Raw genomic sequence first — 24,532 nt, forward strand, 5'->3', positions numbered from 1 at the left:
TGTTGGCATGCATAACCCCCTTTTTATATACACATTCTGATGTTTTGAATAATGTGATATTGCACTGAATCATACAAAGCTTGTTAAAAGTGGAATTCTGTTAATATTACCGTTATATCAACCAACCCCTTCAGCAACCCCAAATCACTTTTGTCACAGTAGGTATCAAGTCACTTGTGATAATGTTACATAAAACGTTTGAAAACATTAGACACGACCACTTATAAGTATGTTCAATGATTTATATATATATATATATATATATATACACTAGAATATATATATAGGGCTGTGATTTTGAACGCTATAGAAATGCATTTATCAGTGGCGTGTATTCATGGATGCCAAGGCTTCCCCCCAAAATTGACCAAGAAAAAAATGCAATAGTAATACATATTTGTTTCTGTGTTTCATAATTTCCCTTCGTGTCACGAGGCTGAATGCATCTCACAGGAGAAAGCACTATGACATTGTTGCCGCCCATAGCATTGAAGGCAAGGGAAGCCAGCGAGCATCTGGCCTCCCTTGACGACAAAAAGTATACAAAATTTGTCAATCAGCGTTGAGCGAAACTGAGCGAGCTCAACTGTGAATGGTCCAGGCGCACCAAAGTGAATGTAATTGTGGAGGCCATGTCATCTGATCCATCACTCTACTTCTTGGTCAAATAGCCCTTACACAGCCTGGTGGTGTGTTGGGTCATTGTCCTGTTGAAAAAGAAATGATAGTCCCACCAGATGGGATGACGTATTGCTGCAGAATGCTGTGGTAACCATACTGGTTAAGTGTCCCTTGAATTCCAAATAAATCACTAACAGTGTCACCAGTAAAGCACCCTCACACCATCACACCTCCATGCTTCACGGTGGGAACCACACATGCAGAGATCATCCATTCACCTACTCTGCGTCTCACAAAGACACAGCAGATGGATCCAAAAATCTCAAATTTAGACTCATTAGACCGGTCTAATGTCCATTGCTCGTGTTTCTTGGCCCAAGTAAATCTCTTCTTATTGGTTTCCTTTTGCAGTTGTTTTTTTCTCAGCAATTCAACCATGAAGGCCTGATTCAGAGTCTCGTCTGAACAGTTGATGTTGAGATGTGTCTGTTACTTGAACTCTGTGAAGGATTTATTTGGGCTGCAATCTGAGGTGCAGTTAACTCTAACTTATCATCTGCAGCAGAGGTAACTGCGTCTTCCTTTCCTAAGGCGGTCCTCATGAGAGCCTGTTTCATCATAGAGCTTGATGGTTTTTGGGACTGCACTTGAAGAAACTGCCAAAGTTATAGACATTTTCTGAATTGACTGACCTTCATGTGTTAAAGTAATGATGGACTGTCGTTTCTCTTTGCTTATTTGAGCTGTTCTTGCCCTAATATGGACTTGGTCTTTTACCAAATAGGGCTATCTTCTGTATACCACCCCTTGTCACAACACAACTGATTAGCTCAAACACATTTAGAAGGAAAGAAATTCCACAAATGAACTTGTAACAAGGCACACCTGTTAATTGAAATGCATTCCAGGTGACTACCTCATGAAGCTGGTTGAGAGAATGCTAAGAGAGTGTGCAAAGCTGTCAAGGCAAAGGGTGGCTACTTTGAATAATCTCAAATATTTAACACCTTTTTGGTTACTACATGATTCCAAATGTGTTATTTCATATTTTTAATGCCTTCAATAGTGAAAATAAAGAAAAACCCTTGAATGAGTAGGTGTGTCCAAACTTCGACTGGTACTGTATATACACTGATCAAAAATATAAATGTTGGTCCCATGTTTCATGAGCTGAAATAAAAGATCCCAAAAATGTTTAATACGCACAAAAAAAACGTATTTCTCTCAAATTGTGCGCAAATTTGTTTACATCCCTGTTAGTGAGGATGTTATCCTTTGTCAAGGAGTATTTCTGTCTAATAAAATAATTTTGTGGGGGGACAAAAATTCTGATTGGCTGGGCCTGGCTCTACAGTGGGGGGACCTGACTCCCAAGTGGGTGGGCCCATTCCCTCCCAGTCCCACCCATGGCTGTGCCCCTACCCAGTTATGTGAAATCCCTAGATTCGGGCCTAATTTATTTATTTAAAATGACGGATTTCCTTATGAACTGTAATTCAGCAAAATCTTTGAAATTGTTGCATTTTGCATTTATATCTTTGTTCAGTATATATAAAAAACATTTTCCTTGAAGTATAATTTTGATCGATTACTAATGTCACTGAAGGGTTGGTCCTGGTCGGTTCCTGATTGGGAGACCTGATGCTGGAAATGGTGTTGTAGGGCCAGTAGGAGGCACTCTTTCCTCTGGTCCCCAAAAAAACATCCCAATACCCCAGGGCAGTGATTGGGGACATTGCCCTGTGCAGGGTGCCGTCTTTTGAATGGGACATTAAATGGTTGTCCTGACACAGAGTTGGGGTGTTAAACCCAGTGTCCTGGCTAAATTCCCAATCTGGCCAGCTTCCAACTGGATTCCCCCGGTCAGTCTGTCATGGAAAGTGCAGGTGTTCTTAATGTTTTGTATATGTGACACTCTTTATTCAGGCAGCTTTTTTTATGACTAACTAGGCTAGTACTGATAGAGAGAGAACCAGGTGGGGCCTATACTGTATATAGGTGAGGCAATAGTCGACAACGGGGGTGTATATGGTAGCATGTAGGCCTACAGGACACTGTATGTGTATTACCATGAGGCAGTATGCCCATGGATGATACGGGGGTAAAATATACCATAAGAATATATGTATACCGTGTATAGAACAATGCGGTGCCTCCACCTAATAACCACAAACACTTCATAGGTTATTACTAGCTTATTAAGAACCTATAATACATACTGTAATGACCTCCCAGGGTCATTACAATACTATGATACACCGACACAATGGAATACAATTACCTTTTTCCTCCACGTTTGTGGAATTCATTCAAACAAAAGATAATGGTAAAAAATAGATTAAAATGAAAAGGTACATTTAAGGACATAGCAATTATCACAAAGGACACAAGAGGACAACATAATAATCTTGGACCTAATTAAACCCTGAGATTAATTGTTAACAGGAAAAATATTACAACTTAAAAATGTGCAAATAATTTGCAATACCGTTGATTATTTATTTGTCTTATTCAATTGTACAGTCGTGGCTAAACGTTTTGAGAATGACACATTAATTTCCACAAAGTTTGCTGCTTCAGTGTCTTTATATTTGGTCAGATGTTACTATGGAATACTGAAATAAAATTACAAGCATTTCATAAGTGTCAAAGGCTTTTATTGACAATTACATAAAGTTGATGCAAAGAGTCAATATTTGAAGTGTTGACCCTTCTTTTTCAAGACCTCTGCAATCCGCCCTGGCATGCTGTCAATTAACTTCTGGGCCACATCCTGACTGATGGAAGCCCATTCTTGCATAATCAATGCTTGGAGTTTGTCAGAATTTGTGGGGTTTTGTTTGTCCACCCGCATCTTGAGGATTGACCACAAGTTCTCAATGGGGTTAAGGTCTGGGGAGTTTCCTGGCCATGGACCCAAAATATCGATGTTTTTTTCCCCGAGCCACTAAGGTATCACTTTTGCCTTATGGCAAGGTGCTCCATCATGCAGGAAAAGGCATTGTTCGTCACCAAACTGTTCCTGGATGGTTGGGAGAAGTTGCTCTCGGAGGATGTGTTGGGACCATTCTTTATTCATGGCTGTGTTTTCAGGCAAAATTGTGAGTGAGCCCACTCCCTTGGCTGAGAAGCAACCCCACATATGAATGGTTTCAGGATGCTTTACTGTTGGCAAGACACAGGACTGATGGTAGCGCTCACCTTGTCTTCTCCGGACAAGCTTTTTTCCGGATGCCCCAAACAATTGGAAAGGGGATTCATCAGAGAAAATGACTTGACCCCAGTCCTCAGCAGTCCAATCTCTGTACCTTTTGCAGAATATCAGTCTGTCCCTGATGTTTTTCCTGGAGAGAAGTGGTTTCTTTGCTGCCCTTCTTGACACCAGGCCATCCTCCAAAAGTCTTCGCCTCACTGTGCGTGCAGATGCACTCACACCTGCCTGCTGCCATTCCTGAGCAAGCTCTGTAATGGTGGTGCCCCGATCCCGCAGTTGAATCAACTTTAGGAGACGGTCCTGGCGCTTGCTGGACTTTCTTGGGCGCCCTGAAGCCTTCTTCACAATAATTGATCTGCTCTCCTTGAAGTTCTTGATGATCCGATAAATGGTTGATTTAGGTGCAATCTTACTGGCAGCAATATCCTTGCCTGTGAAGCCCTTTTTGTGCAAAGCAATGATGACGGCACGTGTTTCCTTGCAGGTAACCATGGTTGACAGAGGAAGAATAATGATTCCAAGCACCACCCTCCTTTTGAAGGTTCCAGTCTGTTATTCAAACTCAATCAGCATGACAGAGTGATCTCCAGCCTTGTCCTCGTCAACACTCACAGCTGTGTTAACGAGAGATTCACTGACACAATGTCCTTTTGTGGCAGGGCTGAAATGCAGTGGAAATGTTTTTGGGGGATTCAGTTCATTTGCATGGCAAAGAGGGACATTGCAATTCATCTGATCACTCTTCATATCATTCTGGAGTAGGTGCAAATTGCCATCATACAAACTGAGGCAGCAGACTTTGTGAACATTTATATTTGTGTCATTCTCAACTTTTGGCCACGACTGTACAACCGTATATAAAATATGGATCAAACCTTGTAGACAGGTGCATAACTGCGGGAAGTAGTTTGGGGGTTGGTGTGCTGCAACTTTCTTTGTTGCCGGGGCGAGGGGGGGTAATGTTTTGTCCACAGGAATTTTGTTTTGCCAGTGCTGCAGTCTGTCCACTAATACAGTACTATTAAAAACTCCCAGTGAACATTTAAAATAAAAAATTGTTATTCATTTTCTTAATATTGTGATCTTTCAGGGGGTGCTTTCCCAACCTAGAACCCTGGAAAGCTGAAGCTAGTTTGAAACTGGTACAATAACGTTATACACTACAAGACCAAAATGATGTGGGCACCTGCTCGTCGAACATCTCATTCCAAAATCAGGGGCAATAATATGGAGTTGGTTCCCCCTTTGCTGCCAAAACAGCCTTCACTCTTCTGGGAAGGCTTTCCACTAGATGATGGAACATTGCTCCGGGGACTTGTGTCCATTCAGCCAGAAGAGCATTAGTGAGATCGGGCACTAATATTGGGCGATTAGGCCTTGCTTGCAGTCTGCGTTCCATATAATCTCAAAGGTGTTTGATGGGGTTGAGGTCAGGGCTCTGTGCAGGCTAGTCAAGTTCTACCATACCGATCTCGACAAACCATTGCTGTATAGACTTGCTTTGTGCCCGGAAAGGGCAGTTGCCACAAAGTTGGAAGAACAGAATCATCTAGAATGTCATTGTATGCAGTAGCATTATGATTTCCCTTCACTTGAAGTAAGAGGCCTATCCCGAACTATGAAAAACAGCCCCAGACCATTATTCCTCCTCCACCAAACCTTACAGTTGGCACTATGCATTGTGGCACGTAGCATTCTCCTGGTATCCGCCAAACCCAGATTCTTCCGTCAGACTGCCAGATGGTGAAGCGTGATTAATCACTCCAGAGAATGCGTTTCCACTGCTCCTGAGTCCAATGGTAGAGAGCTTTACACTACTCCAGCCAACGCTTGGCATTGCTTATGGTGATCTTAGGCTTATGTGCGGCTTCTTGGACTTTGAAACCCCTTTCATGAAGCTCCAGACGAACAGTTAGTGTGCTAACGTTGCTTCCAGAGGCAGTTGGGAACTCAGTAGTGAGTGTTGCAACCGAGAACAGATGATTGTTACACACTTCAGCACTCGGCGTTCCTGTTCTGTGAACTTGTGTGGCCTACCACTTTGCCGCTGAGTTATTGTTGCTCCTACATGTTTCCACTTCACAATAACAACACTTACAATTGACCGGGGCAGCTCTAGCAGGGCAGAACATTGACGAACTGACTTGTTGGGAAGGTGGTATCCTATGACGATACCACTTTGAAAGTTACTGAGCTCTTCAGTATGGGCCATTCTACTGCCAATGTTGATAGCATGGCTGTGTGCTCAATTTTATACACCTGTCAGCAACGGGTGTGGCTGAAATAGCTTAAGCCATTCATTTGAAGGGGTGCCAACATACATTTGTATAGAAAGTGTTTATACCTAAGAGCCAGCCGATACTAAAGTTTTACAAACAATAAAAACCTTAGGGCTCTCCCAAAAATAATATTAAAAAAGTTTGGTACTTGTCCTTGGACACGGCGGGGTTAAACACTAACATTGCCGTCTATCCAGTGAAGAGAGGAGAACCGGACAGAGGGAGCGTAGTGGAAGAAACAACTGGAGAACTCCATCGGTGCCAAGAGGTAACTTGAAGAAGAACTGTAGGCAGCAGGTGATGATGTAGTGGTAGGATGCTCCTGGTAGGCTAGGTAGCTTATCTAGCTGTACCGACGAGCTTGGCTAGCCAGCAGTTTGTTTGTCTGTCCCTCGAGGATGATGACGACTCGGTGAACCACAAAATGAAAAGAGAATAGCGAGTGAAAAGGACCTGGCTAAACTCATACTGTCCCTGACTATTCAACGAAAAGCTAATCGAACAATACACTTTGGTGTCTCACTCTCAATAGCGAACGCTGTCATTGTTCCTCAAGATCACGCAGTCCAATCTGCGCGTACCCGGCCAATATACACTGCTCAAAAAAATTAAGGGAACACTAAAATAACACATTCTAGATCTGAATGAATGAAATATTCTTATTAATGACTTTTTTCTTTACATAGTTGAATGTGCTGACAACAAAATCACACAAAAATTATCAATGGAAATCAAATTTATCAACCCATGGAGGTCTGGATTTGGAGTCACGCATTAAAGTGGAAAACCACACTACAGGCCGATCCAACTTTGATGTAATGTCCTTAAAACAAGTCAAAATGAGGCTCAGTCGTGTGTGTGGCCTCCACGTGCCTGTATTTTATTTATATATTTTTTTACCTTTATTTAACTAGGCAAGTCAGTTAAGAACAAATTCTTATTTTCAATGATTGCCTAGGAACAGTGGTTCAGAATGACAGATTTGTACCTTGTCAGCTCAGGGGTTTGAACTTGCAACCTTCCGGTTACTAGTCCAACGCTCTAACCGCTAGGCTACCCTACCGCCCCTACAACAGCAGAGTAGCCTAGTATATGACCTCCCTACAACGCCTGGGCATGCTCCTGATGAGGTGGCGGATGGTCTCCTGAGGGATCTCCTCCCAGACCTGGACTAAAGCATCCGCCAACTCCTGGACAGTCTGTTGGTGGATGGAGCGAGACATGATGTCCCAGATGTGCTCAATTGGATTCAGGTCTGGGGAACGGGCGGGCCAGTCCATAGCATCAATGCCTTCCTCTTGCAGGAACTGCTGACACACTCCAGCCACATGAGGTCTAGCATTGTCTTGCATTAGGACGAACCCAGGGCCATCCGCACCAGGATATGGTCTCACAAGGGGTCTGAGGATCTCATCTCGGTACCTAATGGCAGTCAGGCTACCTCTGGCGAGCACATGGAGGGCTGTGTGGCCCCCCAAAGAAATGCAACCCCACACCATGACTGAACCACCGCCAAACCGGTCATGCTGGAGGATGTTGCAGGCAGCAGAACGTTCTCCACGGCGTCTCCAGACTCTGTCATGTCTGTCACATGTGCTCAGTGTGAACCTGCTTTCATCTGTGAAGAGCATAGGGCGCCAGTGGCGAATTTGCCAATCTTGGTGTTCTCTGGCAAATGCCAAACGTCCTGCACGGTGTTGGGCTGTAAGCACAACCCCCACCTATGGACGTTGGGCCCTCATACCACCCTCATGGAGTCTGTTTCTGACCGTTTGAGCAGATACATGCACATTTGTGGCCTGCTGGAGGTCATTTTGCAGGGCTCTGGCAGTGCTCCTCCTGCTCCTCCTTGCACAAAGGCAGAGGTAGCGGTCCTGCTGCTGGGTTGTTGCCCTCCTACGGCCTCCTCCACGTCTCCTGATGTACTTGGCCTGTCTCCTGGTAGTGCCTCCATGTTCTGGACACTACGCTGACAGACACAGCAAACCTTCTTGCCACAGCTCGCATTGATGTGTCATCCTGGATGAGCTGCACTACCTGAGCCACTTGTATGGGTTGTAGACTCCGTCTCATGCTACCACTCGAGTGAAAGCACCGCCAGCATTCAAAAGTGACCAAAACATCAGCCAGGAAGCATAGGAACTGAGAAGTGGTCTGTGGTCACCACCTGCAGAACCACTCCTTTATCGGGGGTGTCTTGCTAATTGCCTATAATTTCCACCTGTTGTCTATTCCATTTGCACAACAGCATGTGAAATTTATTGTCAATCAGTGTTGCTTCCTAAGTGGACAGTTTGATTTCACAGAAGTGTGATTGACTTGGAGTTACATTGTGTTGTTTAAGTGTTCCCTTTATTTTTTTGAGCAGTGTACTTGGTGCCACTCCGAACGTGGACGCGGTCATTTCCAGAAAGCGGCCATGAGTATTGCCACACATAATAAATTAAATCCAGTTTTTACAGGGGGTTACAAATAAAAAAGCTTATAGATCTAACTTCATTAGATTTTATATATAACTTTTTCTAAATGACAAAATATTAGATTACATTTAACTCAAAATTGGTTTGTTGACTTAAAAATGTTGAGATGAGACAGATTACATTTTTAGTTGAGAACGAGTAGTGGCAGCCAGGTAAAGTGTGACAGAATGTGGTTTCTGTGAGAATTACAGGCAGGAGGCGTTTTACCCCAAGACACCCAAGGCCAGCAGTTCCCAAGCTAGAGTTCACCGCAGGAGGAATTTCCAAAATCCTGAAGAATTAAAAAAATATATATTTGTAACTCACGTCATTACTTTGTAACTCGCATCAGTACTGTTAGAATGTTTTTCATTTGACTGCCATAGCTCCAAATAAAAAAGTGAACATAGGCTGTTAATTACGTATTTTTCTCACATGGTTGTGGTCATGGGCAAAAAAAATTGGGAACAGTCCCCTAGGTCTTAGATGCTGTCAATTGCATGCCCAATTTAGGGATCTTTTTTAACAATGTGATATTGCACTCCAAAGGGATAACTTGAAATAACATGATGTAGGTTAAACAAATAATCAAAATAAAATTGTGATTATTTATTAGGCTAGTGGTTATAAGTATTTAGGCATATCATGTGAATTAGGCCTCATGTAAAATCATTGTCAAAAGCACAAAAGATACTGTTGCATGTATGGGTCTAGGTTAGGGTTGCAAAGCTACCGGTAATTTACCAAAGTTACTGGAATCTTCAGTAATTTTTTGTAATTAACAGAAAATCTTTGGCAATCTATCATAAGTTTGGTCATTTATATGATGTATTCCTATATAGTATTCATTTATTATATCTGTGCCCATATCTTCAATGAGTTTCTAGTAGATAGACTATATGGTTCAAGAGAAAATGGCCTAATTAATCAAATTAAAAAAGCATCTAGTCAACAATGGCATTATTTTCACTCTGAAACTGCCACCAGTTTGACGCAAAAACATTGACAGCAAATGCATATTGACATAGTTTAAATAAATAAAAGTTTGTTATAAAAAAAGACTAAGAATATTTCATGCTGAAACCCACATATTAAACACAAATGGTATTCACTAAGTTGATGGTATATATTTAGGATGACGTTTACCTGCTTTGTCATTCTATGTTTTTTGTAATCAACGTATTCAGTGATTTCATATATTTTGAATGGGAAGAGACTGTCACTGGCAAACAGGGTTACAGACCCAACAACATTATATAGCATCCCCTGCTTGTGGAGAAAAGCACATGAGCTAATTATAATACTTGACGGTTGAAAACAATATCCTCAGCTAAACCCCATGCAATATACCACTAAAGCTCAATGAAACGTGACCCTCCCCCTTCGCAGGTATGAGCACAGATTGGGGTCTGTCTACCTGTGCCCGAGCACCTGCCCCTTTGCCCTCCCACTCGCCAAGTGCCCTTTTGGGTGGTGGTATAATTTGTTATTTTTTTGTATACAGTTGTCGTTATTGTTCTGAAGCCACTGCCCCAGACTCGTTGTGACATCGTGAAGTTTGTGTGTTTCTGTAACGGCAGATTTCCTCTTCCTCTGAAGAGGAGTAAGGATCGGACCAAGATGCCTCGCCCTAAAAACGAACTGAACACTAAAATACAAAACAATAAACGATGTGATGAAAACCAAAACCAAAACAGAACCGTGTGGCGACAAACACTCACACGGAAACAAACACCCACAAACCAACAGTGAAACCCAGGCTACCTTAGTATGATTCTCAATCAGAGACAACTAATGACACCTGCCTCTGATTGAGAACCATACTAGGCTGAACACAAAAACCAACATAGAAAAACAAACAGACTGCCCCCCAACTCACGCCCTGACCATAATAAATAAAGACAAAACAAAGGAAATAAAGGTCAGAACGTGACAGTACCCCCCTCCCCCAAAGGTGCGGACTCCGGGCAGGCGGGAGACTCCGGCAACGCCGGAGTTAAGGGTGATTCTGGCATCGCCGACGTGACAGGCGGCTCTGTCAGCTCCTGGCTGGCTGACGGTTCTTGCAGGTCCTGGCTGGCTGATGGCTCTGGCACGTCCTGGCTGGCTGACGGCTCTGGCAGGTCCTGGCTGGCTGACGGCTCTGGCAGGTCCTGGCTGGCTGACGGCTCTGGCAGGTCCTGGCTGGCTGACGACTCTGGCAGGTCCTGGCTGACTGATGGCTATGGCAGGTCCTGGCTGACTGGCGGCTCTGGCAGGTCCTGGCTGACTGACGGCTCTAGCTGGTCCTGGCTGACGGCTCTGGCTGGTCTTGGCTGACTGGCGGCTCTGGCGGGTCCTGGCTGACTGACGGCTCTGGCGGCTCCTGACTGACGGCTCTGGTGGCTCCTGGCTGACGGCTCCTGGCTGACTGACGGCTCAGGACAGACGGGAGACTCTAGCGGCTCAGGACAGACTGGCGGCTCTGACAGCTCAGGACAGACTGGCGGCTCTGACAGCTCAGGACAGACTGGCGGCTCTGACAGCTCAGGACAGACGGGAGACTCTAGCAGCTCAGGACTGACGGGAGACTCTAGCAGCTCAGGACTGACGGGAGACTCTAGCAGCTCAGGACTGACGGGAGACTCTAGCAGCTCAGGACAGACGGGAGACTCTAGCAGCTCAGGACAGGAGGAAGGCTCTGGCAGCTCTGGAAAGGCGGGAGCACCTGTAGGCAGAAGACGGAGAGACAGCCTGGTGCATGGGGCTGCCACCGGAGAGCTGGTGCATGGAGGTGGCACTGGATAGACCGGACCGTGCAGGCGCACTGGAGCTCTTGAGCACTGAGCCTGCCCAACCTTACCTGGTTGAATGCTCCCGGTAGCCAGGCCAGTGCAGCGAAGTGGAATAGCCCTCACTGGGCTGTGCTGGCGAACTGGGGACACCATGCGTAAGGCTGGTGCTATGTACGCCGGCCCGAGCAGACGCACTGGATGCGTAAAACCGGCTTCATACACACTGGGGAGACTGTGCGCTCCACCGTGCCTGCCCGGTCCCTCGACTATTCAGATAGATGTTGGTTCAGATAGATTCAAGCAACATGTTCAGTACTTTAATTTTAGTCTTCTTTAAGTCACAGACAGGGTGGTTAGATTCACAGACAGGGTGGTTAGCTTACCATTTGAAGTATTTTATTTTGTGGTCTAAAAAGGAAGGAAAATTCATCACAATGATCCACTTTTATAGACAATATACTAACACACAGACAGTGCATTGCTCAAACAAAGCGACCCTCGCAATATGAACTGGAATTACATGGGTCTATTACTGAAGTTTTTGTTGAACAAAAATATTTGAATGGGAAGAGATTGTCACTGGTAAACAGGGTTATAGACCCAACACCATTATATAGTATCCCCTCCTTGTGGAGAAAAGCACATGAGATAATTATAATACACAATGTAAGCAAAACAATTACATGCATCATTCTAGCATTGCCTAAAATGATGTATAAGCTGCTAATGAGAGAGACCTACAGTACCAGTCAACTTGGACAACTACTCAAGGGTTCAACTATTCAAGGGTTTTTCTTTATTTTTTACTATTTTCTACATTGTAGAATAATAATGAAGACATCAAACTATGAAATAACACATATATAATCATCTAGTAACCCGTTTTTTTTTTCAACAAATCAAAAGATATTTAATATTTTAGAATATTCAAAGTAGCCACCCTTTGCCTTGATGACAGCTTTGCACACTCTTCTCTCAACCAGCTTCACAAGGAATGCTTTTCCAGCAGTCTTGAAGGAGTTCCCACATATGCTGAGTGCTTATTGGCTGCTTTTTCTTCACTCTGCGGTCCAACTCATCCCAAACCATCTCAATTCGGTTAAGGTTGGGTGATTGTGGAGGCCAGGTCATCTGATACAGCACTCCATCACTCTCCTTCTTGGTCAAATAGCCCTTACACAGCCTGGAGGTGTGTTGGGTCATTGTCCTGTTGAGAAACAAATGATACTCCGACTAGCACAAACCAGATGGGATGGCATATCGCTGCAGAATGCTGTGGTAGCCATGCTGGTTAAGTGTGCGTTGAACTCTAAATAGATCACTTACAGTGTCACTAGCAAAGCACCCCCACACCATCACACCTCCTCCTCCATGCTTCACGGTGGGAACTACACATGTAGTTCACCTACTCTGCGTCTCACAAAGACACAGCAGTTGAAACCAAAAATCTCAAATTTGGACTCATCAGACGTAAGGACAGATTTCCACCGGTCTAATGTCCATTGCTTGTGTTCTCGGCCCAAGCAAGTCTCTTCTTCTTATGGTGTCCTTTAGTAATAGTTTCTTTGCAGCAATTTGACCATGAAGGCCTGATTCACGCAGTCTCCTCTGAATAGTGTTGAGATGTGTCTGTTACTTGAACTCTGTGAAGCATTTATTTGGGCTGAAATCTGAGGTGCAGTTAACTCTAATGAACTTATCCTCTGCAGCAGAGGTAACTTTGGGTCTTCCTTTCCTGTAGCAGGTCTCATGAGAGCCCGTTTCATCATAGCACTTGAAGGTTTTGCGACTGCACTTGAAGAAACGTTCAAGGTTCTTGAAATCTTCTGCATTGACTGACCTTCATGTCTTAAAATAATCATGGACTGTCATATCTCTTTGCTTATTTTCGCTGTTCTTGCGTAAATATGGACTTGGGCTATTATACCATCCCAACATTGTCACAACCCAACTGATTGGCTCAAACACATTTAGAAGGAAATAAATTCCACAAATTAACTTTTAACAAGTCACACCGGTTAATTGAAATGCATTCCAGGTGACTACCTCATGAAGCTGGTTGAGAGAATGCCAAGAGTGTGCAAAGCTGTCATCAGGCAAAGGGTGGCTACTTTGAAGAATCTCAAATATTTAACACTTTTTTGGTTACTACATGATTCCAAATGTGTTATTTCATAGTTTTAATGTCTTCAATATTATTCTACAATGTAGAAAATAGTACAAATAAAAAAAACCTGAGTAGTTGTGTCCAAATTTTGACTGGTACTGTATTTAAGTAATTTTAAAACTATGGCATAAGAAGGGAAGGATGAGCGTATAAGAAGCAAGCCGTGATTTCGATTCAGACCTGAGCGAGCTGACGGACGTAGCCTATATGCCTATTTGTTCAGCACTTTAGAAATGGACAATGACAGAATTCAGAACATGGGACGTTCTTACAGTATTCTCCCTGTACACCAAGTTAGTAGGCTAAATAACAGGGGTACATAAACAGACAATGAAAGCTCTTACAATATTTCTCTAAAACAGGCTATAGGCAACATGTGCACCACCAGGTCAGAACACTAGGCTAAGTTCTGAGGCAGAGAGGGACCATAGGCTAATAACAGCTTACTACACAACCTAAACTTAGTATAACTTTCTTAGCTACAGTATACACATCTCCCTGGCATATTATATCACTTATACAGCAACATACAAGACATATTTTTAGACATACCGTTGTTGTGCTGACTTGAACAGGAAGGTGGCACGGCGATCCTTCTTGTTGGCGAACTTCTCAATTATTTTGTCATGAAAGTCTGGCATTCTCTGAATGACGTCATGCTGGATTGACAGCATGGCCAATGCATTCAACCTTTTCTGGCCCATGGTGATGCTTGTGAAGGTTTTTATCCTTACGGCTGGAAAATGTCTCTCTGACTCGTCAGTTGTCATCGGAGTGGTGATGATTATTTTGAGACAAGGCCTCCTACAGGTTGTCTCAGACAAGGCCTCCTGCAGGTTGTTCTTGTAGAGTGATTTCAATAAAGAAAGTTCCATCTTCGCAATGTGCAGCTCAAGATGCGGGTAGAAAGTGGATATCTCCGGTTTCATCTTCTCCTTGTTGCCCACTAGCCATAACTTGGTAGCACACTGAAATTCTGCGGTCAGAAAATGAGCTGTCCACCAACTTTGCCGCAATTAAGTGGTTAATTTCAGAAAAACTTTCTTACACATGAACGGACTGGCTCTACCCAGAATAGAAAGAGGAGTGGGAGGCCCCGGTGCACAACTGAGCAAGATGACAAGTACATTAGTGTGTCTAGTTTGAGAAACAGACGCCTCACAAGTCTTCAACTGGCAGCTTCATTAAATAGTACCTGCAAAACACCAGTCTCAACGTCAGCAGTGAAGAGGCGACTCCGGGATGCTGGCCTTCTAGCCAGTGTCTGTGTTCTTTTGCCCATCTTAATATTGAATTTTTCTTGGCCAGTCTGAGATATGTCTTTTTCTTTGCAACTCTGCATAGAAGGCCAGCATCCCGGAGTTGCCTCTTCACACTTTATTAGCCTCTTAAAATGATAAACTTGGATTGCCTAACACAATGTGCCATTGGAACACAGGATTGATGGTTGCTGATAATGGGCCTCTGTACTCCTATGTAGATATTCCATTAAAAGTTTGCCGTTTACAACTACAATAGTAATTACAACATTAACAATGTCTACACTGTATTTCGGATCAATTTGATGTTATTTTAATGGACAAAAAATTAGCTTTCTTTCAAAAACAAGGACATTTCTAAGTGACCCCAAACTTTTGAATGATTGTATATATAGAAATTTCAACAACAAAAAAACAGTTGATTTTTCTCCAATACATAATTTTAATAGTTAGGCAGGCTATTGACGAGAGAAAAATGAATATAAAATATTTAAAAATAATTCCCTCCGTAGTTAACCACCATGTAAAATATCTACACATGCGACGAGTCAGCCAGCCATATATCAGGAGTTGGAAGATTATGAATATTAAGCTATATTATGAAGTTATTATTAAAGAGCAGTGAAGATAAATAAATGATGGAGCTGGCTTTACATCAGTCATCAACATGAATTATCAGCTGATAGGCTACCCTCTTTTCCCATTATCAATCATGTATTATAAAAGGCACTGTAACTAGCTTACTTAGAATTTTCGCTACAGAGGCAATTTATATGTTATACATTTTGAGATATTAATTACGAGATATTAATTTTGAGCACCTGCCCCCTGATTTTGAGCACCTGCCCCCTGATTTTGAGCACCTGCCCCCTGATTTTGAGCACCTGCCCACTGAAATGTCTGTGCACATCCCTGCCCCTTCGCATGTGTCGTCAGAAGTAAACCAATGCTTCAGTATTGTAGCACGTTCCACTTGGGTAAAGTGGAGGAAGATGCCATACGGTTCTCTAACACACATACCGATCAGTCATTAGATGAGCCATATAGGCTATCGGACACACTGTCTAACAGACTGTTTCATCAGGCACAGGTGGATTGATGATTGATGGATGATTGATGGATTCCCTTGATGATTGATGTACTCCCTATCTATATGAGATCTTCTTCCACTTTCACTGTCTCCCTATGTTCGCTTATAATGAGGGTGGAGAAATCGCAGCATATCCAATAACAAAAAAGGCATTCATAGCTTTGTTTCTATGAACAGTTAGTATTACCATGGTTTAGAATATTGATTATGATGGAAAAGTATTGAAGCTTGGCTTTACTGGCTACAAATGTCAATTGGGCATGCTTCAAGGCTGTCCTACATAGCAGGACAAAGTGGTGTGTTTCCTATTGGGAAGTTAGCGGCGGTAGTGGGACAGAGTAACGCGGTCATGGGGGGTACTCTCTCTGGTACTGGGAATGAAGTGCTTATTGTTGGGTATTATTAGCCTGGTCCCAAACAGAAACTGTGTGTGTGTGTGTTAGGGTGCCTGTTTTGTTTTCATTCAGTGTCTATAGCTTTGTCTGTGAGGGCCTACTGGCTGCCTCTGCGCTTTTGTTCAACACTTTGTTGTTCTGACTAAATTGTTGCCCTGAATTCAAAGAGCGGCTTGGAATGGCTTCAAAAGGCACTGCTATGTATTAATCTATGATATAATCTGACTTGTTTAATCTGACTTGTCTTGTTTAAAATATTTAATTCCCTCATTTGTAACTAGTAACTCATAAATTAAATTGTAAACTGTTACCTATTTTCCACACACAACATGATTATGGGTTGAATCCGTATTAATTAACTCTGGCAATCTGGATTAATTGTTTTTACAGTGTAAGGACATCACTTTGTGCTTAAACCAGTTTTGTGTCATAACGGTCTCTTCTACCATGTCGAAGGCTTTATTTAACTTTAATGTATAACAATTGGTTATGTCATATTCCGTCAAATTTCTAAAAATAGTTTTAGTCTTTTAGACTCAGTGATTTGAAGAAGATGTTTCTGTGGGATTTCTACGAAGTATGGAGTGAAAACACTAAAGTCCTGTTTTTGGCACTAGCAGGCTACAATGTCACTCTCCCAGTCCCGGCCAGTGTGTGTACGTACGTATAGTAAGGGAGGCACAGGCCCTGGCTTTCATGCTGTATGTGTCTGTTTTTCGCTGCCTCATTGTTTCTTGCTCGGCCCTGAGTATTGCATAACCAGTGTTTCTCTCTAGGTCCGTGCTGCTCCTAAGGTGACAGGACCGCAGGATGATTGCTGGGCTGGGCAGGGTGTCAGGGCAGTAATAGAAACCTCAGGAGCGGAGTCGCTGTCTGCTGGCTGTCTGCTGGCTGTCACTGGTTCGTCTAGCGTCCTCTTTCTGTCCACCTCTCCTCTTTTGGTGTGTACCCATGGAGCCTCTCTTTCTTTCTCTCTCTTTTTTATTATTTTTTTTCTCTCTCATAATTTTTTCTATCTTTCTTTCTTTTTGTCTTTCTCTCTTTCTTTGGTATTACTTATATGGATAGTTCCAAGTAGATGGTTTGTAGATGTTCAGCGAATGTTAAATAACTGTCAATAACATTTCAAATAACTATCCACTAATCCTAACCTTAACCCTTATCCTAACCCCAAACTCAACCCGCACTCTAATCCTAACCCTAACCCTTACCTTAACCCTTAACCTAACCCTTATTCTAAACCTAACCCTTACCTTAACCCTTAACCTAACCCTTATTCTAAACCTAACCCTTACCGCAACCTTGGCAAGGAGATGTATATTAACTGATTTTTTGACCGTCTGTAGATCGTCTATAGGGACTATCCAAGTAAAGTGACCTTTATTTCTTTCTTTCTGTGTCTGTCTCTGTGTCTCTCTCTCCTGTTACGTATTCCCAAGGCACATGCAGGGGAAACGTTAGTGGGTGGAGGGCAACATTTTGATACAAAGAGGAGATATCCAGAGAGTGTGTGTGAGAATTTCTAAAGAACGATGAAACGGGTACCAAAGAGAAACTAGAGAGGTGAGGACAGAAGAGGGCGATATGCTCAATTCCAAATTGACTCCCCTCTTCAGCCCTCTTCAGCACTTCGATCTAACATTGGGCCCTTTGAAAGGTGGGAATGTTGACCAATGGGGTAATATTATTTAGAGTCAGACAGTAGAAAAGGAGTCTGACTTGGTCTGACTAAGGGAGATTTTGGAGCGACAACAACATTTTATCCTGAATCATCAGAGACGGATGAGGAAAACAGACTGTTAACAGTCTTTTCAATCCACTTAACTCTACAGTGCCTTCGGAAAGTATTCATACCCCTTGACTTATTCCACATTTTGTTGTGTTACAGCCGGAATTCAAAATATATTTGTTTTTATCAACCATCTACACATAATACCCCACAAAGACAAGTGAAAACATGTTTTTTGCAAATGTATTAAAAATTATATTTAAATTGAACCTTTATTTAACTAGGCAAGTCAGTTAAGAACAAATTCTTATTTACAATGATGGCCTTGGAACAGTGGGTTAACTGCCTTGTTCAGGAGTAGAATGACAGACTTTGGCCTTGCCAGCTCGGGGATTCAATCCACCAACCTTTCGGTTACTGGCCCAATGCTCTAACCACTAGGCTACCTGCCGCCCCAGAAATACAGAAATATCTAATAACATAAGTATTCACACCCCTGATTTAATACTTTGTAGAAGCCCTTTTGGCAGCGATTACAGCTGTGACTCTTTCAAGTCCCTAAGAGCTTTCCACACCTAGATTGTGCAACATTTGGCCATTATTCTTTAAAACATTCTTCAAGCTCTGTCACATTGGTTGTTGATCATTGCTAGACAACCATTTTCAGTTCTTGCCATAGATTTTCAAGTAGATTTAAGGTAAAACTGTAAGTCGGCCACTCAGGAACATTCACTATCTTCTTGGTAAACAATTACAGGATAGATTTGGCCTTGTATTTTAGGTTATTGTCCTGCTGAAAGGTGGATTAATCTCCCAGTGTCTGGTGGAAAGCAGACTGAACCAGGTTTTCCTTTAGGATTTTGCCTGTGCTTAGTTCCATTCTGTTTCTTTTTCACCTGGAAAAACTCCCCACTCCCCAGATTACAAGCATACAGTACCCATAACATGATGCAGCCACCACTATGCTTGAAATAAGGAGAGGTGTACTCAGTAATGTGTTGTATTGGATTTGCCCCAAACACAACACTTTGTATTCAGGACAAAAAGTTAATTGCTTTGCCACATTCTTTTGCAGTATTACTTTAGTACCTTGTTGCAAACATGATGCATTCTTTGGAATATTTGTATTCTTTACAAGGCTTCCTTCTTTTCCCTGTTGTTGATTCATCCTCAATTTTCTCCTATCACAAACCCAGAGCGGTTTCCTTCCTCTCCAGGCAACTGAGTTCGGAAGGACGCTTGTGTCTTTGTAGTGACTGGGTGGATTGATACACCATCCAAAGTGTAATTAATAACTTCACCATGCTCAAAGGGATAGTCAATGTCTGCCTTTTCTTTTACACATCTACCAATAGGTGCCCTTCTTCGTGATGCATTGGAAAACCTCCCTGGTCTTGTGGTTAAATCTGTGTTTGAAATTCACTGCTCGACTGAGGGACCTTACAATTATCTGTATGTGTGGGATACATGTTAAACATTTATTGCAGTGTGAGTGAGTCCATGCAACTTATTATGTGACTGGTTAAGCACATTTTTACTCCTGAACTTATTTAGGTTTGCCATAATAAAGGGGTTGAATACGGGGCTGCAGGTAACCTGGTGGGTAGGAGTGTTGGACCAGTAACCCAAAGGTTGCTGTATCGAATCCCTGAGCTGACAAGGTAAAAATCTGTCGTTCTGCCCCTGAACAAGGCAGTTAACCCACTGTTCCCCGGGCACTGATGACGTGGATATCAAATTAGGCAACCCCGCGCACCTCTCTGATTCACATTTCAGTTGAATGTTTTCATTTGTACAACTGACTAGGTGTCCCTTATTGACTCAAGACATTTCAGCTTTTCATTTTTTATTCATTTGTAAAAAATTCTAAAAACATCATTCCAGTTTGACATTATGGGGTATTGTGTGTAGGCCAGTGACAAAAATCTAAATGTAATACATTTTAAATTCAGGTTGTAACACAAAGAAATGTCAAGGAATGTGAATATTTTCTGAAGGTGCCGTATGTCTGTCCGATACTGATTTGGTGGTGATACATTTACAGCACTGACTAACCCAGTTCACAGGTTCACAGGTTCACACTACACTCTCAGAAAAAGGGTACAGTTAGGTTACAGTATTGTTCCCTGGGGTACAAAAATTCCAAGGGGGGGCATGGATTTCAGTTTGCTATTTTTGGCCACCCGTGAGTGGAAGCGTTGTACCAGTTGAAGTGGTCTATGGTTATTGTAATTCAAATTTGAACATGTCTGATGACAGTTCTGAAGTCTTTATAAAGGCTTACATAAGAGCATGTGACAATAAAGAGCTGTAATTAATATTGATATAATTAATATAGAGACCTTTACCTACCGGTACGGACCTCTTGGCGTAATGGTTAAGGTGTTGGCGTTGACAGTCGTGAGACCCAGTTGGGCCTACTCCCCGAAGTGGCGCAGCGGGGTTGCGGCGTCACTACAGCCTGGGGTTTGATCCCAAACGGCCATAACCGGGAGTCCCATATGACTGCGTACAATTGGCCCAGCATCGGCCGGGTTAGGGGAGGGTTTGGCCGGGGGGGCTTTACTTGGCTCATCGCGCTCTAGCGACTCCTTGTGGCGGGCCGGGCGCCTGTGGGCTGACTTCGGTCGTCAGTTGAATAGTATAGCTGGCTTCTGGGTTAAGCAAGCGGGTGTTAAGAAGTGCGGCTTGGTAGGTCATGTTACGGAGGATGCATGATTTGACCTTCGCCTCTCCCGTGCCCGTTGGGGAGTTGCAGCGATGAGACAAGATCGTAGTCACGAAAATGGTGAGATAAAGTGGGTAAAAAAAAGAAGTGGGATGGAAGAGAGGCGTTTACATGTGAGTTACTTGATCTAGAGTGGAGGTACATTTTTGCCACTTACAAGGAACACATGCTTTGTCAATGTAGTGGTACCCTAAAAAGGCAAAAAAAAAGGCAAACACTTTTGTATCTGTGTCGACAATACGGTACACTATTGGCACTTTTAAGGTATAAACTGCAAGGGTACAACTATGTACCTACAACTAATGGTACAATGGACATATCTTACAGAGTACCACTACAGTGACAAGCATTTGCACCCCTTTAAGTACAATTCGGTAAAAAAAAAATCTTAGAGTGTAGTTGTTGTAGATGGTGTTGCATAGTTTGTGCATAGCACAAAGTGCTGAGTCATAATAATTTTTTACTATAATGCACCGAGTCACCCCATGGCATGAAACAACATTTAGGCTGCCATATTGGATGGGTAAAATCTGATACTGTATAAAAGCTTAGGCTACTCAAAAGCTCACTACAAATTCCGGTAGCCACCATTACATACTAGTCATGCACTACCATCTGAAAGGTTTCAAATTATGTCCCCCACTGCAATGGTTCTTGGGAAGCTTTTTTAAATTTAATTAACATGTATGTTGTGTAGTACCATACATGAATAGATTTGTGCCACAGATTAAAGTTTCACAATAAATATTTTCACTTTGAAAATTGTAACATTTTATTTTACAATTATCTTTCATGTGACATACAGGTAACTGCCCAAATAAACACTTGAGTAAACAAGGGATACAAAGTATATTGAAAGCAAGTGCTTCCACACAGGTGTGGTTCTTGAGTTAATTAAGCAATTAACATCCCATCATGCTTAGGATTATGTATAAAAATGCTCAGTTGACCATCATATTGGCTATCATGGTTAGAAGAAGAGATGTCAATGACTTTGAAAGATGGGTCTCAAAGGAGCATATGGGGTTTAAAGAGTGTGTTTGTCTCAGTCACCAGATGTCAAACCAATTGAACACTTATGGGAGATTCTGTAGCAGCAACTGAGACAGCGTTTTCCAACACCATCAACAAGACACCAAATTATGAAATTTTGCGTGGAAGAATTGTGTTCCATCCCTCTGGTAGAGTTCCAGACACTTGTAGAATATATGCCAAGGTGCATTGAAGGTGTTCTGATGGCTCTTGGTGGCCCAACACACCATTAAGACACTATGTGGCTGTTTCCTTTATTTTGGCACTTACCTGTATAAAGTGCTTTCGGAAATGATTAAGACCCCTAGACTTTTTCCATATTTTGCTACGTTACAGTCTTATTTCAAAATTGATGGTTTTTTACCCTCATCAATCTACACACAATACCCCATGATGACAAAGCAAAAACAGGTTTTTAGAAATATCACGTTTACATAAGTATTATGTAATGGGGTATTGTGTGTAGATTGATGAGTGGGAAAAAATAAGTGAATACATTTTAGAGTAAGGCTGTAACATAACAAAATGTGGGGAAAAGGAAGGGGTCTGAATACTTTCCGAATGCCCTGTATCTACTATGTACACTCTTAGAAGAAAAGGTGTTATCTAGAAAAGGGTTCTTCGGTTGTGCTCATAGGAGGGACCCTTTGAAGAACCCTTTTTGGTTCCAGGTAGAACCATTTTGAGTTCCATGTAGAACCCTTTACACAGAGGGTTCAACATGTATACCCAAAAGAGTTCTACCAGGAACCAAAAAGGGTTCTACAGTACATGGAACCAAAAAGGGTTATCATATGAGGACAGCCGAAAAAACCCTTTGGAACCCTTTTTTTTCTAAGAGTGTAGTTCAATTCTAGTGCTTCAACATTTTAACATCCTGTAGTTCGCATTAACATTTCCACAGAGATATGTTTTAACTTGTTTCATAGTTATATACCTAGTTAATTTAAATAGGTCAACATATTTACATTTCAACACAGTAACTACCTGGTTCCAAATGGTACATAGTCACAACATAGCAATACTTGTTTTAATGAATCTCACTCGCACAGAGACCCATATGTATTTTTCATGTAATAACAGTAACATGCTATTACCATTTTACCTTTAATCGTGTAGGATAAAGTTGAACTGGAATTAAATCCCCCCCCCCAAATTGTCAGATGTTCAGACCTCCAAAGAAGTCTAATGTCAATACAAGTACACATTTTTTATCATTGGTTGTGTAGATCCATCTACATGCCTCAACCCCAAATGAATGGAAAAGATAAGCGCTGCAAATATGGAAAGTACATGGTGTCACATCCTGACCTTAGAGATCATTTTTGGTCTCTATTTTGGTTTGGTCAGGGCGTGAGTTGGGTGGGCATTCTATGTTTTGTGTTTCTATGATTTTCTATTTCTATGTTTTGGCCAGGTATGGTTCTCAATCAGGGACAGCTGTCTATCGTTGTCTCTGATTGGAAACCATACTTAGGTACCCTTTTTCCCACCTGTGTTTGTGGGAAGTTAACTTTGTTTTATGGTACATAGAATTAAGCTTCACGGTTTGGTTTGTTATGTTTAGTCGGCGTCATTTCGAATAAAAGAGAAAATGTACGCTCACAACGCTGCACCTTGGTCCAGCTCTTTTAACGGCCGTGACACGTCGTGCTTCTTTTTTCCATTTGTTTTAGAGTCATTTGTTATGATTGTCCTATTTTCTTGAGTTTTTATGTATCTGCACTCCTACCTTGTTGGATAGATAAACTATTTTGATTTGAAAAAATATATAAATATTGTCAAATCACCTTTAAGACATGAACTTTGGCAACTAAGTATGATTTAACCCTCCCACTTTAGTCTGGATGTGTCAATGTGTAGTTCATGCATGCATAATCTATGAGCAAAATTGTTTTACCTCAATTAGCCACAAACGCCTTAGTTTGAAAGCAACTGTTTTTCTGGAAGCTGTGCTGAGCCATTTTCCACCACATGGGCCAGCCCCCTAGCAATTTAAATTCAACCAATGAGTGACAGCTCGCATGAGGCACATCATGCACACAGCAGAGTGAGAGAGCAATGTATGGTGCACATATGTGATGTTGTATGCATGTTACGGGGACCACTTTTGGTTCGTGAGCTCTACTTTCAGAAATACTACCAAAGGTATACAAAAGTACATCATGTCAAACAAAATAATTGTTCATTTCAGTTAATTTGGCCATGACATTTTGTAAGTTGCATGGTTGAAGGTGCCCCTATTACTCTCATTGACTTTTAGTTAGCAGTGGAGAAAGTTCACTGAAGTTTATAATGACTGTTTGAAGAAATCTGAACCATGGATTACAGTTTATCCTGGCCCATAGTGTCACGCTCACTATCCTCAAACTCCCTGTCATAAATCGACCAAGGCGCAGTGTGAATGTAGTTCCACATCTTTTAATGAAAGTGAAACCGAAACAACCCCCCCCAAAAAAACAGGTAAACAGTAAAGAACGTGACGCAACCAAGGTGCACACAAACACACAGAAAAAAATAATTACCCACAACACACAGGTGGGAAAAGGCTACCTAAGTATGGTTCTCAATCAGAGACAATGATAGACAGCTGCCTCGGCCAAACACATAGAAATAGAAAATCATAGAACATAGAACATAGACTGCCCACCCAAATCACACCCTGACCAAACCAAAATAGAGACATAAAACGCTCTCTATGGTCAGGGCGTGACACATAGACTACTTTCAGGCTGAGTAGCCATCTAACATTAAATTGTGAAATACTGATCTTCCCTTTGAGTCA

General features: G+C 42.2%; 1 protein-coding gene across 8 annotated transcripts in view; it reads left to right on the plus strand.

Moving 5' to 3' along the window:
• Positions 1 to 24,532, plus strand: part of slc8a2a (solute carrier family 8 member 2a) — a 61,766-nt gene that overhangs the window by 2,392 nt on the left and 34,842 nt on the right. For 2 of the 8 annotated variants that reach the window (XM_052529762.1, XM_052529760.1), the window contains exon 2: positions 17,035 to 17,158. The exons of 5 other annotated variants lie outside the window; for them this stretch is intronic. The gene's annotated coding sequence lies outside the window, so the exon portion shown is untranslated. Of the gene's footprint in view, positions 1 to 17,034; positions 17,200 to 24,532 lie in introns of all 8 variants that reach the window. One more of the 8 variants, XM_052529761.1, reaches the window with a different exon arrangement.

Source organism: Oncorhynchus keta, chromosome 11 (assembly GCF_023373465.1).
Source record: "Oncorhynchus keta strain PuntledgeMale-10-30-2019 chromosome 11, Oket_V2, whole genome shotgun sequence".
Lineage (NCBI taxonomy): Eukaryota > Metazoa > Chordata > Actinopteri > Salmoniformes > Salmonidae > Oncorhynchus > Oncorhynchus keta.